Raw genomic sequence first — 16980 nt, 5'->3', positions numbered from 1 at the left:
TCGGAGCCTTCCCACGCGCCGCGGCTAGGCGGCGCTCTGCGCGCCTTCGCCGTGCGCGCACGGGGGGCTGCGAGCTCCTCGGACTGGCGAGGTGCGGCGCACACGCGAGTGGGGAAACGCAGCAGCCTCTTGTAGCAACAGCAGCAGCTCGCTGAGCGCCGAGGAAGCGGGTGCCAAGGCGGGCGCCTGAAGAGGGCGGCGGAGCTTCTGGCAGGAGAGAAGAGGGAGGGAACTGGGGTTGTTGCAAGCAGCGAATCTGCCCAGGAATTTTAACCCAATCTGGGACTTACTACTCTCGACCTCGATGTCTTGGCACAGTGGAGTGATAAGTGCGTAGCTCTGGTGAGTGTAAGGCACATTATTATTATTATTATTATTATTATTATTATTATTATTATTATTATTATTAATTTGTATGCTGCGGGTGCGTGACCCTAGTATGTATATGACATGTATGCTATTTCAAGCCAAACACGAGCGCACGTTCCTTCCCTTCTGCTCTTGCGGACACCATCATGGGCAGTGCCGCTTTCAAACTCCGCTGCCAAGCATCCGCAGACGCTTCAAGACTTCTCTTCCTGACGTCTCCCCTTCCTCGATTAAAAAGAGAGGGCGGGGGGCGATGTTTGCAGGACGAGAGGCTGCGCCGGCTCCCGGTTTGAGGAGCGGCTGGGCATCCTCTGGCGAGGGGTGGCGTGGCGCATGGATGGCACCGCCGTGCCTGGCTGGCGTCGTGGAGGCACCTTGCAGGGGATGAGCGAGGAGCCATTAGGCTGGCCACGCATGCCTCGAGACGTTTGATCGCCAGCCACTCAACGGCGCTGGCAGCAGCGGGCCACGGCGCTGCACCTCCAAACCGCGGCGCAGGGGAATGGTGAGTCAGGCGGTGGTGTGTTTGGGGGGATCAGGAGCCTGGACTGTTCAGCTTTTCTGCCAATACTCAGTGGCAAACTTTTAATTTAATAATGCGCTTCCCATCGATTGGGGTGCCCGGAGTGGATGAGAAAAAGCCCGCCAACGGGGGTGGTTTGCATTTATAGTCTGGTTTGGGGTGGAGGTGGGCAGGGGACGATCTGAGATTGATGAGGCTGAGCTCGGGTGTTATTCTCCGGGAAAGGTGGTGGGAACCGCTGCCGAACTGTATGTGACTGGAAAATCTGTAATCTTTATTGAACTGAGTTAAATCAAAGAGGGGGCGAATCAATCTCTAAGTTGCTGAACTAGGCTGCTACTCTTATTGCTGTGTAGAGTTAAAAGTTGCAGATTCCCCTCCCCCTCCACCACGCCCTTTAAAGTCTATCCTTTATTTTGAAGTGCTGCCCTTTACATCACGCATAATCCCTTATTTCATACAGCTCCATCAGTCAGGTAAAGATAGCCCCGTTGTGACCTATTCATCTGCCTGACATGCAGCCCAGTTGGTTTTTTAGTAAAATCCACTTTACTCAGCGAGGCTTACTCCCAGATAAGTGTGCACAGGCTTATATTTACCAACACCCACCGGTGTTTTTTTATTCTCGAACACCTGTTTGGCTGCCTGATTCTGATAACATTATGTGGAAGTGAACACACAGTGAAGTCACAGGGACTTGCTTCCCTGTAATGTGTTTGGGAGAGGGGTGTTAGCGAGGGAAGTGAATCCCAGGGCTGGTGCTAAGATGAAAATGAGACAACAACCAACATACACATGAAATCCTAGACATGCTTACATGGGAAGAATTTCCATTGAACACGTTGGAATTTACTTCTGAGTAGACGTATATAGGCTTGCATGGTAACTTATCACTGTCTGTCTTAATTCATGCATGCAAGATCTTCTTAGGGACACAAGCCTATGCATATTTAGACAGGAAATAAGGCTACAATTCCCAGCATTCGCCAGCCAGCCATGCTGGAAGTTGTAAAGCTGGAAGTTGTAGGACTTTTTTCCTGTCATCCTATGCAACCCTAAACATGCATAGGATTGCACCCTTAACTACTGAAGCATTAGTGTTGCTGTAGTGTTGCTCTCATTAAAACACTATCACTATTTCTGTTGTAGAATACAGTTAAACAGAGTTAATAATTCAACTTTGAAACATTTCTCTCAAGCTAAATGACCTGTACAATCTCAGTTCAGTAGTAATTGTCCAGAAACAATCTTTTATTTAAATTGACTCAGCTGCTGTCAGAAAACACAGAGGAGAGGAACTTTTTAATCAGAAAATGTGTCTTCAGGTTTTGATTGAGTTGAATATATGTCTCTACAAACACCATTTTACAGGATGTTAATCGAGAGAATAATTGTAAAGTTTTTGAGAGAACATCTTGAAAATATGCACTTGGTGGATGGAAATATCTGGATATGTGGTTCTAAATTCCTGGTCTTCTGAATATAATCAGATTAAAATCAGATTAAAATCGTCATTTTAAATGTTTAAATGTTTTAATATTGGAATATATTTAATATACTTTTAACTTTTGTAGATCTCTATTTATAAGTTTTTAATGTATATGTTTTAAATTTTGTGATGCCACCTTGAGGTCCAGCATTGGGCAAAAGGTGGAATAAATAATAATAATAATAATAATAATAATAATAATAATAATAATCAGAAGACCAGGACCAGGGGAGGTATCATAGCTCAGTGTGACAGAGCACCTGCTTTGCATGCAGAAGGTCCCAGGTTCGACCCCCAGGTTCTCCAGGTAGGGCAAGGAAAAATTCCTGCCTGAAACCCTGGGGAGCTGCTGCCAGTCAGTGTCAACAGTACTGGGCTAGATGGACCAACAGTCTGACTCAGTAGAAGTTCCTAACATGAATAATTATTTTTCATATTTTTCCATAAATGATTGATAGGGTCTGAATTCTTTACACATTATTGTCTCAGATATCAATTTAACCATATTAGCACATCTGTAGCTGTAGTAATTAATACTACAATTGCCATGTATTCCTAGTGATTAGTTTAATCCTACACTCTGCATAGTGGAAGCAGTGATGTTATAAGTGATGTGAATTAACTGGCATCACATTGAATACCTGTGTAGAAATGGAGGTGCTCAGGTATATTGAGTGCTTCAGTTTGAGTGCTTTAATTTCTTATTGAGCTTCTGTTGGATTAAGCCACTTGATATTGATTTCATATCGTTGTTGCAGCATAATTGTTTAGATAAAGACAGATGGCACTAAGCATTATATTAAGGTTGTCTTCTTTTCCTTATTTGAGCTTTATGTTTCTTTAAATAGGAATGTTAAAATAAGAACATTAACATTTGGGGATAGATATTTGGTCAGATTTGATACTTCTGTAATCTCATCAAATATGTTTTAGGACAGATTTTTCCTTTTATTATTGTTATTATTATTATTTATTTATTTATATAGCACCATCAATGTACATGGTGCTGTACAGAGTAAAACAATAAAATAGCAAAACCCTGCCGCATAGGCTTACATTCTAATAAAATCATAATAAAACAATAAGGAGGGGAAGAGAATGCACCAAACAGTTAATCTCTTTAATATATGTCCTATTTCTGCTCATGTAACACTTTAAGAAGAGTTTGACCCTCATGTTACTATGGCTGTGTTCACATATATGCTCTCTGACCTTCATGGTAAAGCAGGGGGGCAGAACTACCTTTAGGTAGGGGCCCAGCACACACTCCTCTGTGGGCTGTATGATGTCATGTGGGCATGACCACGCCCCTGACCTCTGTGGCTGTAGTGACGCCTACATGATGTTATTTGATCCCTGGCCCAAGTGTTGGATGGACCTCCCTCCACCCCAGCACTTGGCCCAGGGACCGAGTTTCACTGAGTGGGGGCATTCCCAGTTAAGGAAGCCCTGCTGCACATTGTGAAGCTGAGTTGGACTAGCCTCCATCACTCCTCCAGTGGAGAGCAATGGATACTAGGGCCTCATCTACCCCAAGCAGATATTGCACTATGAAAGTGGTATATAAAAGGCAGGAGCCACACTACTGCTTTAGAGTGGTATTGAAGTGTGCTGATAACTGTTGGGGCCCATTGACACATACCATAGTGCTATATCCTGCTTGGTGTGGCTCCTACCTTTTATATACTGCTTTCATAGTGCAATATTTTGCTTGCTGTAGATTAGGCCTAGGTCAACATGACCCACCTCCTTCCCTCAAGGTGGGGCACACTAAAGAGAAGCAGCTGAGCTTTCTTTGCTTCTCCACCTTTCCTCCTTCCCCCATTGCTAAGCAGATGGGGACTCACTAGTGTCCAAATCCAAATGGCACCATCTGTCACCTTCCCACTCGGAGTTAGCAGTGAAAGGAAGCCCTCCAAGGGGGATCCTTCTGAGCAGCGCTTGATGTCTAAGGCCTTCCCCATGGAGGAAACCTAAGAGGCTGGGTGGGCTCAATTGGAATGTCTTGTGGGCCTGGGGTTTTGCGCTCCTGTGGTAAAGTCATCAGTGTGAGAAATGCCCCTATAATGACAGGCTTCACATACTTCTAGTGTAGCTGATAGTTAATTTAGGCTGCAATCCTATACATATTTACATGGGAGTAAATTCCATCTAACTCAGTTGTGCTTACTTCTGAGTAGACATGTATAGAATTGCATGGTAAGGTAAGAAAGAACCCACAACATTTCTGAGCATCCACTGGGATCCTATGCAGAGTTTAAATAATCCAGATACAGAGTAAATAATTTGGTTCTCTCTGGGCAGCCACTGGCTAAACAGTCTTTTCCCAAAGATATCCGTCTGCATGAGAATCTCAGTTGTAGAACATAGAAGAGGTTGTCATTGCAATTTTTCATAAACTGCATGGAGAACACACAAAATATGCATCAAACAGTGATCTATACTTAATGTGACAATATTTACAGTTTTGAGAATGTGAGCTAATCATATATCACCTTGGTATCCGCAGACACAAATGGGTACCCTGTAAGGGAGAATGAAATAATTTTCCCCAGCAAAAAGTGCAGGTGGAATGAAAACAGTAAAAACAAAACATGATTATGGCAATAATAATAATAATAATAATAATAATAATAATAATAATAATAGAAATGTATACAACAGAAGTGAAGTAGGAGTAAAAATCTGAAGAAATTACTCTGGTGGGAAAATGTTATATGCTTTACATAATGTTTAATAGCACAGTAGAGTAATTAATTAGGTGGAATGAAACTCCCTTTTGAGAATCATATTTGCGTGGGAGGTCTGTCCTCATGCGTTCAAAATTGAGATGCCCAGGTTGATTCTTCCCAAGTCCTGCCATCTGCAGTCACTATAGGGGGGTTCAGAGCAGGGTTGGCCCTTTCATGAGGCAGAGTAAGGCAACTGCTTCAGGCAGCAGATGCTGAGGCAGCAGTCACAGCCTCTTAGCCATAGCCCTCTGTTTAGTAGGGAAGAGCTGTGAATGCTAGGGATGTGCTCCGCTTCTAATCGGACCGGAGAAGCAGGAGCGGAGCGGGGGGCTTCGCCTGCCCTTAAGGTGTAGGCGAAGAGGATTGGGGGGCCGGCGGAGCATGGCGAAGAGGATCGAGGTGAAAGCAGATCCTTCGCCTCAATCCGGAGCTCCGCCGGAAAGGTAAGTGGGGTTTACCGGGCCCTGCCGCTGTCGCTGTCGCCCATACGGCGACAGCGGCAGGGCCCGGTAACCCCCCTTCCCGCCCTCCTCTCCCTTACCTGCCTCCATCCGCGGTCCGTCGGCGTCTTCAATTGAGCCCGCGGTTCCACCAGGAAGCCTGGGCCGCTTGTGGAACCGCGGGCTCAGTTGAAGACGGTGACGGACCACGGACGGAGGCAGGTAAGGCCCCCCTCTCCCTTGGTCCCTTACCGGGCTCTGCCGCCGTCGCCGCATGGGCGGCGACAGCGGCAGGGCCCGGTAACCCCCCCGCCCTCCTCTCCCTTACCTGCCTCCGTCCACGGTCCGTCAGCGTCTTCAATTGAGCCTGTGGTTCCACCAGGAAGTCTGGGCCGCTTAAATTGACAGAGCTATGGAAAGGGGTGTGAATGGGGTGCCCGATTTTCATAAATTCCCCAAAAATCAGGGGATGATGGGACTGCCTTGAGTCTTGGCGTGCGTTTGCACCCCTGGATAAGCTTTCATGGTGGTGAGTTTGAGATTTTTAACGAGCAAATTGACGGAGCTATGGAAAGGGGTGTGAATGGGGTGCCCAGTTTTCATAAATTCCCCAAAAATCAGGGGATGATGGGATTGCCTTGAGTCTTGGTGTGCGTGTGTATACCTCCATGAGGTGTCATGGTGCCAAACTTAAGGTTTCTAACTTTAACAGAAAAAAAGTTGTATACTTTTTTAGCTTAATGCAAGCCTATGGGGGGGGGGGAACGGAGCTCCGATCCGGATCCGGAGCTCCGAGCGGAGCAGAGTGGACATAGGCAGAGCGGGGGCGGGGCGGAGCGGCCCGATCCGCAAATCACAGATCTGGAAGTGAAGCGGAGCGGGGGGTCCGTGCACACCTCTAGTGAATGCCACAAAACAAGCCAATTGCTTCATCTGTGGTGGACTCTATCCCATCACCAATGGTGAAATACCATGCAATAGTCATTCCAGCTGCTTTCTGTACATGGACTGGGGAGGTGCACCATCTTGTCCTTTGCCTCAGATGGTGAAGAAGACATGAGGAGGCTGTGGAAGTGTGTGGACTTGCCTTACCCCTGTTGTCACTGTGCCTAATGGCCATCTCTTGTTCTCACCTTTAGATCAGTCAGTGCTCATATTGATGCATGTGCATATGGAATCCAGGTTGTCCAGAATCCTCCCTTGTATAGAGGTGATGTACGTCCCTAAAGCCCAGTGGTGCCTCATGCAGTCTTTGACTGTATTGGGTGGCTTGAGGGGATCTGGACATCTGTTATGATTTGCATGGCTTCAACTGAACCATGTCGCAGGGAGTGGGAAGCCATCTTTTCTCCGATCATCAACCTTTTTTCATATTAAAGGTAGGGCAGCTCTTAGATAGGGTGACCATATGAAAAGGAGTACAGACCTTTAAAAGGGATTTTCAGCAGGTGTCATTTGCATGCATGCATGCAGCACCTGGTGAAATTCCCTGTTCATCACAACAGTTAAAGCTGCAGGAGCTGCAGATACAAAAGAAGGCAGGGCTCCTGCAGCTTTAACTGTTGTGATGAAGAGGGAATTTCACCAGGTGCAGCATGCATGCAAATGACACCTGCTGAAAATCCCTTTCCTATACAACTGTTAAAGATGCAGGAGCTCTGTCCTCGTTTTCATATGGGCACCCTAACTTAGAACAATGTCTATGGACCAAGCATGGTTTTTGCAGTTTGCAATCATGCTGTGGCTTGAAACTCCAGGCTCAGAATCAACTGCTTTCTGACCATGATTTCTGCCTTTCAAGTGTAATGTAAGTTTCCTACCATATGCAAGCCTGCCAGTGAAATAGGTTTAACCTGATTGATTATTCTTTTTCTAATCTATCTTTACATTGGTTTTCTTCATCAAAGATAATTTGCTGCATCTCCTAAGCCTTAAAATACAGTATCAAATTGCACACTAACAAAGGGTTTGAGCAGACAGTAGGTTTGCAGCAAAGGAACAGTCTTGGGACTTCCAATAACAAAGGGTAGATCTAATCCCTGTATTCACTCAAACTCTTGGTTATGGTTCTCTCCAGTTGGAATATAATACAGGCCTGGTAGCAGCCCACTGAAGTTTACGAAGTCTCTCTAGTTAAACTCTGTTTATTGTTTCCATTATGTGCTTGCCATGGTCACAACTTCTAGAGGGGTTCCTGTGTTATTCTATGGCAGCAAAAGAAACTGAGTCTTGCAGCACCTTAGGGACTAGGACATTTATTGTGGCATAAAACTTCTTGGACTCTACCTGTAATACATTTGCTAGTCTTTAAAGTGTCTTTGTTGTTTTAGTATGTGTTTGGTGGCACATCATAGCCAAAATCTTGGTCTGAAGGGAGGAGATCTCTTTTCTCTCTCTCTCTCTCTCTCTCTCTCTCTCTCTCTCTCTCTCTCTCTCTCTCTCTCTCTCTGTAAAATCAACACCTTGATTTGTAACCACCTCCATAAGGAACCATTCCCTAAATAACACAGTTACTAGGTTTGAAGATGTACCATAGCTCAGTGGTAGGATACATGCTTTGAATGCAGCAGACCCAAGGTCCAATCTCTGGCATTTTGCCCTGCTGGATCAGACCAAGGGTTCTTCTAGTCTAGCATTCTGTGTTCACATGGTTGCCAACCAGCTGCCTGTGAAAAACCCACAAGCAGGACATGAGTGCAACAACACCCTTTCACCCATGGTTCCCAGAAACTGGTGTGCATAGGCATACTGCCTCTGATTACTGGAGGTGGCCTCACCTGGTAAAGGCTGCTTCTTTTTGTTCTTTTTCCAGCTGGGCTTGTGTGCGCTTGTCAGCTGGAGCGCAACTGAACATTATAGAGGGTTGTCTACTCATCTGCTTGTTATGACATCTGGTGGTGCTTGGAGCCAAGAGGGCATACACGTGCTTCAGTTCCACAGGTATTTTTCTGGAGGATCATCAATCATTGCCTGCCAAATTTCAGGAAGGTCTGGAAAAATTGTGGTAGTTATGCATGTAACACTCCACTCCTCTGTGGTTTGTGGACCATAACACAGACTGGAGGCATGAGTTTCAAATCTGCCAAGTCCCCTTCCCTGTTGCCATGAATTGCTCGTTTGGTGTGGTATCTTCAGGTATGACAAATTGAGAACTGCTGTCGTTAACCTTGCAGAGACTCAAACAGACTTATTTCCTTGACTTTCTGCTCACTTGAACAAACTTTGAGATCATTGATCTATTTGGTCCTTGCTCCCAAGAATTCTATAGAGGGAGGATTATTAGTCCAAAATAAGTCTGTCTAAAAATCGCAGTAGGTTATATTATCATGTGATGACCAGGGGATGCATGAGTGGGAAATTAAGATCATATTTCCTTTTGATTTATCCTTCTGAGTTTAGATAGATGCAGATACACTGGTGTATCAGTGGTGTGAAGTTCAAAACTTGTGTGTTTTAATGAAGAGGGCTATTAAAGGAAACTATAGAGCCACCACATTTTATTTTTCCATGTAGCCAAACTTCCTTAATAATCTGCTGCTGAAATCAGCAAATGTAATTATCAAAAAAATATATATTTTTTTTTAAAAAAGGCCCTTAGGAATAATTAAACAGTGTTAGTTAAAGTTTAGGATAATAAATTCACTCTTGAGTGTTTTTCATATCTTTTAGCAATTCAGTGGTTTAGCATGATGTTTCCATACATAATCTATGTAATGTTTATAAAACCGTTTCTACAATCAAGCATTCATCTGTAGTCCATTAATTACCACAGGTTTTCTTGATATGTGTTCAGTTTTAAATTATACCTTTCTAAGGCCATAGCTGGAAGCCAGTTTTCTGTTTGTATTGTTAATATTGATCTGACAAGGAACATTGCCCAACCAAATAAGACTGCTTTGATAGGGAAAGTTGGTTTTTTTTTTAAAAAAAAAAAAACAACAGAATGCATAATTACTGGTGGGACTTATTAATACAAAATCCTGGCTAAGAAGAATGTTTTTCAATTTTTCTATTAAAATAGACAAGGTACAATGTAGGCATGATATCACAGGCCTTAGCTAGACCGGGCAAAATCCCGGGGCGAACCCCAGGATCGTCCCTGTGCGTCCACATGATGCACAGGGGATCCCGGGATCAGGGAGGGATCATTCCTCCCTTGCCCTGGGATCTCACCCTCCCCTTTGGGCCTGTTTTTTCCACAATCTCAGACTGAACCCGAGACCATGGAACATGTGGCCCGTTGCCGCGGTTTGACCCGGCTCCGCGCGATTCCTCGCACAGAGCCAGGAGCCGTGCACGGGCGCAGAGCTGCTCAAGAGTGTTGCGCCCATTGGGGGTAGGGTGGGGGGAGTGGGAAAAGTACATAAAATGTTAAAAAACCTTAACTTTAGTGCACGAGCGTTCGTGCACTCCTGTATCTTTAAAAAATAAAAAAAATGGCGGGCGTGACACCTCTCCTCTTGAGGTCATCGCACCTCACATGTAAACGGAGGAGGGATCTCCCATTAATCACAACGTGAGATATTCCCTCCTCCATCGCGGACTATGAGGTAGGTCTAGCTAAGGCCACAGTTTCCAGTGTTATACAGATTTGGTCCAGGGCATAATTGAAAGTGCCCACAGGCTAGATGGGCAGAAAAATAAAAGCTGGAACAAAACATGCCACTAATCTTGAAAAGGCCAGAAGTCTCCCATAGTGGCAGATGACTCCGGAGATTAGAATTCTAAGCATCAAGTAATCCTTGAAAGTGTTCAAGTTGAGGCTGTTGGCATAAGAGGTAGAACACCCAATTAAAAGTCATAGTTGAGGAGAGATGCAGGTAAGGGTGGTATTGAATTTGGGTCCCATCCAGGATTTGGCTACAACACCCCCCCCCCCCGAGGGGAGGGCTTAAGTGTGAAAATGCAGAGGAACTACTAGGAGAATAGAAGGCATAGTTCATTGCCAGATGCCTACACAGGAGATCAAAAGGAGCAGGAAAAGGAGACATAGGTTGGACCCATCTGGCTGGTTAGTTGAAGCTAGGTGTGATGGCATCAGCCTACATCTGCCTGGCAAGCACTATGGCATATGAACTAACTACAAATATTCTTTCTAGCTCTTAGCTGAGTGATATTTGGGCTCTTTTGACCATTGTTTAAACATCATATTCCCCCGCCCCCTGGGAGCTGTCTCAGATCCTTGTCCAGATACCTTGTTCCGTTGCTGTATGACTCCCGCTCTCAGTAATGCCCGTTCCAGCTTTGTTTGGCATCTGTCAGCTCTCAACCCAGGCAGAACAAAATGTGGGACCTTGCCCAAAATTAAAAGGAAAATACTGAAGAACTAGAGGTTTCCTTGAACGTTTCCATCTGCTTGGGTTTGTGAAGAGGCAAGCCGCTTCTCCACTGAAGTTTTAAAATTGTGCAAATATGGTTGTACACTCAGTAGAAGGAGCAGCACACAGGGTTAGGAAAGGAGGGTGTGTCACAATATTGTTCATAGATACTGTTAGCTTTTCACATGCTCTGTAAGATGTCAGTCAAAACATGACTGCTCCAGACCACTTCTTACAGTGTGGTGACCATGTGGGAAGCTAATTGAAAGGCCGTCCATTGGTTGAGCAGCTGTCACACACTGCAGCCACCATGGAGAGCAGCTTCCATGTGAGGCCTTTCTGGTGGCTTCCCATATAGCAGAGCAGCCGGGACAGCTGGATCTGGAGCATGCAAAAGTAAGTCCACTTTTAATTTGGAAATGGTTTCCCACAGGGTAGCTGTAACCTCAGAAAATGTGGCGATCCACAAAATACAAGCCCACCAGATTGGTGGTTTTCCATGACAGTGAAGTTTATGGATGGCTTCTGTAGGAGAATCTCAGAATGAATGAGCAAGATCCAGGCTCCCCAGTTTTCAGACCCAGCTCCTATCATAAAAGCAGGGTTAGGTGGCCTGGCAAATTCTGAGAATTGAGGTAAAAAGCAGAGTGAAGCAAAGGAGCAGCAGGAAGCTGTTGGGCCTTGATTACCACTCCCCACCGACACACACACACACACACACACACACACACACACACACACACACAGGAAGCTGCTATATACTGGGTCAGACTGTCTTATCTACACTGGAAGACTCTCCAACTGTACCTGGACATGACAAGGATTGAATGTGGGGGCTTTATTAAACGTACCATGAAGAGGAGGCCACACAGACGGTGCTTACTGAACTCAGGAGCATTTTACACGTGGATGTTTTATGAGCTGGACTTCTCCTGGGGGCTGGTTTGGGCAACTTAATCATGTCAACACTTGGAGTCTCAATTTCTCCTTCTGGATAATGGGACTAATAACCACTTCCATCACTCTCAGTGATATTGCAAAGCCTAATTACTGTTTGCACAGCATTTTGTAGATGAAAGGCACTACCTGTTAGGAGAGGTATTCCTGGTGCATGCAGAGGTATGCGGAAATGTTTGATATACAACACTCTTTCAGTTAAAGCTATTGAAATGCTCTGTTTCCTGCATCTGAGGATTGCTGGCATCCTGAGGAATGGTTTTATTGGTTTTCATGAGATTGCACACAAACTTAACCACATGCTTAGAAGCTTTGCTATTGCAGGATCTGAGTATATACTGTAGAACAACATAAGGACAATGCAACCTCACCAGAGCAGAGATAATTCTTTGTGTCTTGAAGTCCATAGCATCCAGAATTCTGAGTGCAATTAGGTGCAGAATGAGAATGGTTATCTGGGCTGATCTTAGGGTAGTGGTCCTCTGAGAATAAGCATGTCTCCTAAAAGAAGCATGGTCAGATGCCTTGACAGGGCCAGAAACCAAAGTGCTGGTGATCAATGGGGAAGCTATGTACCCCCAAACATTTCCTATGACACTTGAATTTATGCTGTGGATTCATCAATGCAACCTTGACCCTCTGTTTACTGTTTATCACTATGTATTTGTTTGACTTGTACCTTTCCTTTCTACCGAAATGGCACTCAAGGCAGTGAAGTTGCTAGTCGAACTATTTTTGTCAGGCATTTGAGAGGTTTGCATTTTTGTGTGTGGCTTAGGAAAAAGATATTTACAAAACTTGAGCCCCCCTGCTGTAGTGCGTTAGAAGGACACAAGACACTGAAACAGCTGGATCCAGATTTGAGAAGCCCTGGCCAATATACTTCATTGCTTTAAACATAGTTCTGATTGCAATGAATTTTGGTGGTGGGTGGGGGTAGGAATCAATAAAAATATATATTTTAAAAAGAAAAGTAAATCAAGCCTTCTCCTATTTTCTTAGCTCCATCCTTGGTTCTCTCTGTTCCCAACCTGGAACTCTCCAGATATGTTGGACAACAACTCCCAACATCCCCAGCCAGTATGGCTAGCTGGAGAGTGCTGGGATTTGTAGCCCAACACATCTGGAGGGCACCAGGTTGGGAAGAGTCATGTTAGAACATTGGGAACAGGCTTAAAGAGAGTTATAGAGCTGGAGCTGTTTTGCACTCTTGTTTCAAGGCTATAAATACGGGATAAATAAATACACCTTCCATTTTCTTCCGTTTTGTAATTGCCTGGAGAGTCTGTAATTGCCTGAACTTCTGTTTTCAGCTGTGCGGAAATGAGTAGGCTATGGTGCAGAGTTAGTAGCTGTGTTACTGTGGTGTGACCGTCATTCTTGGTATTTTCATATTTTGCTTGTGAATTACTGATTGGCACAATATCAAGATCCTTTTCCCACCTTGAATTAGCACCATGTGGAGCTAATCCCACATGGATTATCACAACATGAGAAGGCTGCCCATGTGAAGCAACATGTGTGCCTTCGGACAACACGCATGTTGTATGGCAGTGGGTCTAATGGATATTGGGTGCAATGGATATTGTCTCAGCCATGTCTGCTTACTGATCTGAACATTGCCCTGAGGTTCTGCGTTTTATCCTTGAGAAAGGGGTGTGAGAAATGGCAGGCACTGGAGCAAGCAGAAACTGCTACATGCAAAAGGGAACATTTTTATGGCAGGCACTCTACGTTGCCTGAAGGCTAGCTGGCACTGAACGGCATTTGCAGATAACATCACATACATATATTTTAGGCATACACTACAGTATTGAGCCAACAGCTAGTAGGCAAGTCAGGATTGTTTCAGATTTCTGACATTTAATTAATGTCATTTGTGACTCAGATGTTGCCTTTTCTGCTGAGTTTTGCGTAGTTGTATTTCAGCACATTCCCAACTGTAGATAAACAGAGATTAGTTAAAAATTAAATGCAAAAATACTTGGCATTTTTCTCTCACTGCTTATGCCCCAGTGGTTTAAAAAGCCAAATATGGCATCCTGATTTCTATCAAAAGGGGTTGATTGCTCTCAGGCTTTTAAAAAAACAAGACAATGCAGTCACATGGCAATCGGAATTAGGATTGTTAGCTTGCAGGAAGGAGGGGGATTAAGCCCCCACACTATAGTCCCAATGAAAATTGCTCCTTCACAAGCTGCTATTTGCCCCAGGAGGGAACCTGCCCATTAGCTCAGCATCATTCTTAAGGCTCTAGTCTGTTTCTCACTGAGATTAGTGCTGTACCACTGTAGGCAGGGACTCACATGCCTAAATGCTCCTCTCTACAAAATACTCCCTTCCACACAGAAAACTATGAGAGAAGTTCTAGCTTAGCCTTTTTCCTGATATTCTAGTTTACTACGTTGGGGGACTTTTAGTATTTTTTTTAAATGCGGTCAGTCGTTTGAGCCTTCACCTCCACTCTGTAGTAGATTCCAGACACAGGTTTACTAACTCATTGGGAACTAGGCCTTATTTGGGCTCTAGCCATTGTTAAAGCAGCAGTTGCCTCCTCTGGGGATAATCCCCTTCTCTCTGAGAGCCTGCACCTACTTCTGAGAACCTGCTTCCCACCATTACAAGCAATGTTGACTGTTGATCAAGCTGAGTTCCCTCCATGCTACCTCACAGGGTGGTGAGAATAAGGCACATGCAACAGAGCTTTGGCAATCTGTGTTCAGGCTGTTGCTTAGGCTGTCCTTACTAATCTCTCAGTTTACCATTTGGACCAGCAGGGCTTCCCATGGAGTTTACCAATGCCATCATCGTATGGTATCAAATGTGCTAAATCAGAGTTCTTAATACCTGGTGGTGGATCTTCTACCTTGGAGCATCCAAAGGGAACTTCTTTTGTGCCCTAGGCAAGCATTAGTTTTAGCTGTCAATTGTTTTCTGGATCTTGGTTTTGTTGGTTTGCTGCCCACAGGAGACTAGGTGTGTCATGCTTGCACCTGCTATGCAGCTAATGAAGAGTTTAGGCAGCCCAGCACAAGTTACACCCTGGATTTCCTACTGAACCCCTAAGTGAAGCCATCAGAGCACCTTCTTAAGAGAATTTTTGTCTTGTTCATTATGTCCAATGAAAAGTAACTCTGCTGTTCAAATGATCCAGTTATTCTAGTGAACCTTGCTGGTTTCAATATTGTCCATAAATAACTATTCCTCTGTTGTCTTCATTGTTCCTCAAGACTTCAAATAGTCCTTACACAGTGATATATCCATTCTCAGGCATGACACTATGGAATATTTATTACACGGGTGTTGGGATTTTATCTATGCAGCTTCAACAAAGAAACCCCATTCTGGAGAGGCGTCTAAGCGTGAGCTTCAAGTCTAACTGTGTAGTACCTAAGTATCCCTGCATTACATTCTGAAATGGGAATTAATCCATTGTTTTCCCCATTAACATGTTTTTAAATTGAGTATTGGCATTAATTGCTTGTTATTTGCATTGAATGGTTTGGTGGAGGATGTTTCCCCCTCTGGTAGTGAAACTGGTCCATTTCGAAATGTGTTTTTATTTCACCTTCATGTTGTTACTAAAGTGCTTAACGTATTGGGACATTATACTAGACAATAATCCTTCCTAAGATGCAAGCTCTTCTCTTGGACATGGAATATGCATACCCACATGTATCTCTGCTGCCTATTTCCTCTGGGAGTCATCCATAACAAAAACTTTGAAACTGAGATTATGAAACGTGACAGCAGCTCTCCTCCTACAGATCAGCTTCCTCCTGGCTTCTGCCACTGATGCGTTTTGTACTGTCAGATGATAATTACATGTGCTGAATGCATTTCTGACCTATTTAAGAAATATCTGGCTGTGAATTTCCAAAGAATAATTTGAATTCTAAACAAAGATATTACCTTTCTTGCCATTTACACATTTCATGGCTCATTTCCATACTATGTCACCCATGAATGTTTTCCTTGCTGACAAGGCATCAAGTGTGTGTGTGTGTAGAGAGAGAGAGAGAGAGTAACTTTCTGGTCCTCATAATTGTTGAAATAAATGTGAGTGTTAGCAGAAGTTTTGAATGTCATTTTAATAAATGCCTTGGCCTTTCCTTTAAAGGTACATTCACTGTTTCCAGGAACGCATTGATGCAAGAACTGTTATATTTACATATATTAAAGATAGTAAAAAAAAAAAAAATGGAATTCTAATATTAATGGTGGAATCAAGCCTAGTTGTTTGAGAGAGGAAGAGGCTCAGTCTTCCCACATGGCATGTAGATTTTTATGTGCGCATGCACTGAAGAATGCATGTATTTAAAGTAATTTTAGATGGTTCTGAGTGAGAAGATTATGACAACTGTTTCCATTAAAATGACATTTGTTCCAAGGAGCAGCTGGTGCTTGGGAGGTGACAAATGGATTCTGTTTGGGTGTGATTCATATATGGCATTAGCTACTTAATAGGAAAATGCCAGTGAAACTCTTGAGCATGTACAATCGCTCATATTTTAAAAACACATATATGTGTACAAATCAAAGCCCTCCCCAACCACCTACCAGCCCTACACTTATGTGAGTAGAGCAGCAGAGGCCACCAATGCTACTGGTTATATGCCTAATAATCCTGCCAATACTTTTGCACAGCCACTATCTTAGCAAAATAGCCATGTATTAACAAGGGAGCATCAGGGAATTGAGATAGGGGAACATAGCAGGCTGGCAGTGGAGGAGAGAAGTCTGGGCAGAATGACCAGCTGGTCAGGCACTTCTACAAGGGTGGAAGAGTGAGAACAGTTTTCTCCAACCTGTTCCCTCCAGATGTTTGAACTATAGCTCCCATAATCTTTGACCATTAACTATGCAGTAGTCCAAAACATCTGGAGGGCACATAATTGAGGAAGGCTGTGGTAGAGGATAGGGAAGGTGGCATCTCATGGGGCAAACCCCTTGGAGTTAGCATTGCTAATGGTTGAGAATGCAGCTGCAATATTAGTGCAGATGACTATGAGATGTCCCTCCATCAACATGGTGCTGGATGAAAGTCCACCTGCTACAGCCACCTGGGTAGTTGGAGGGGCCATCTATACATCTGGAAGAGTCCTTCCATGAGGTAGCACTTCCTTTTGAGCTATATCTACAGGTGCTGTTG

At 44.2% G+C, this 16980-nt stretch overlaps 1 protein-coding gene across 1 annotated transcript in view; it reads left to right on the top strand.

The window, feature by feature from the left end:
- Positions 1–205: 205 nt before the first annotated feature.
- RASGEF1C (RasGEF domain family member 1C) overlaps positions 206–16980 on the top strand; it is a 121588-nt gene continuing 104813 nt past the window's right edge. The window contains exon 1 of the mRNA XM_063120814.1: positions 206–342. The gene's annotated coding sequence lies outside the window, so the exon portion shown is untranslated. The remainder of the gene's footprint in view (positions 343–16980) is intronic.

The sequence above is a fragment of the Elgaria multicarinata genome, chromosome 3 (assembly GCF_023053635.1).
Source record: "Elgaria multicarinata webbii isolate HBS135686 ecotype San Diego chromosome 3, rElgMul1.1.pri, whole genome shotgun sequence".
Lineage (NCBI taxonomy): Eukaryota > Metazoa > Chordata > Lepidosauria > Squamata > Anguidae > Elgaria > Elgaria multicarinata.
The sequence above is the reverse complement of the archived record's forward strand: the minus strand, read 5'-3'. Positions and strand labels throughout refer to the sequence as shown.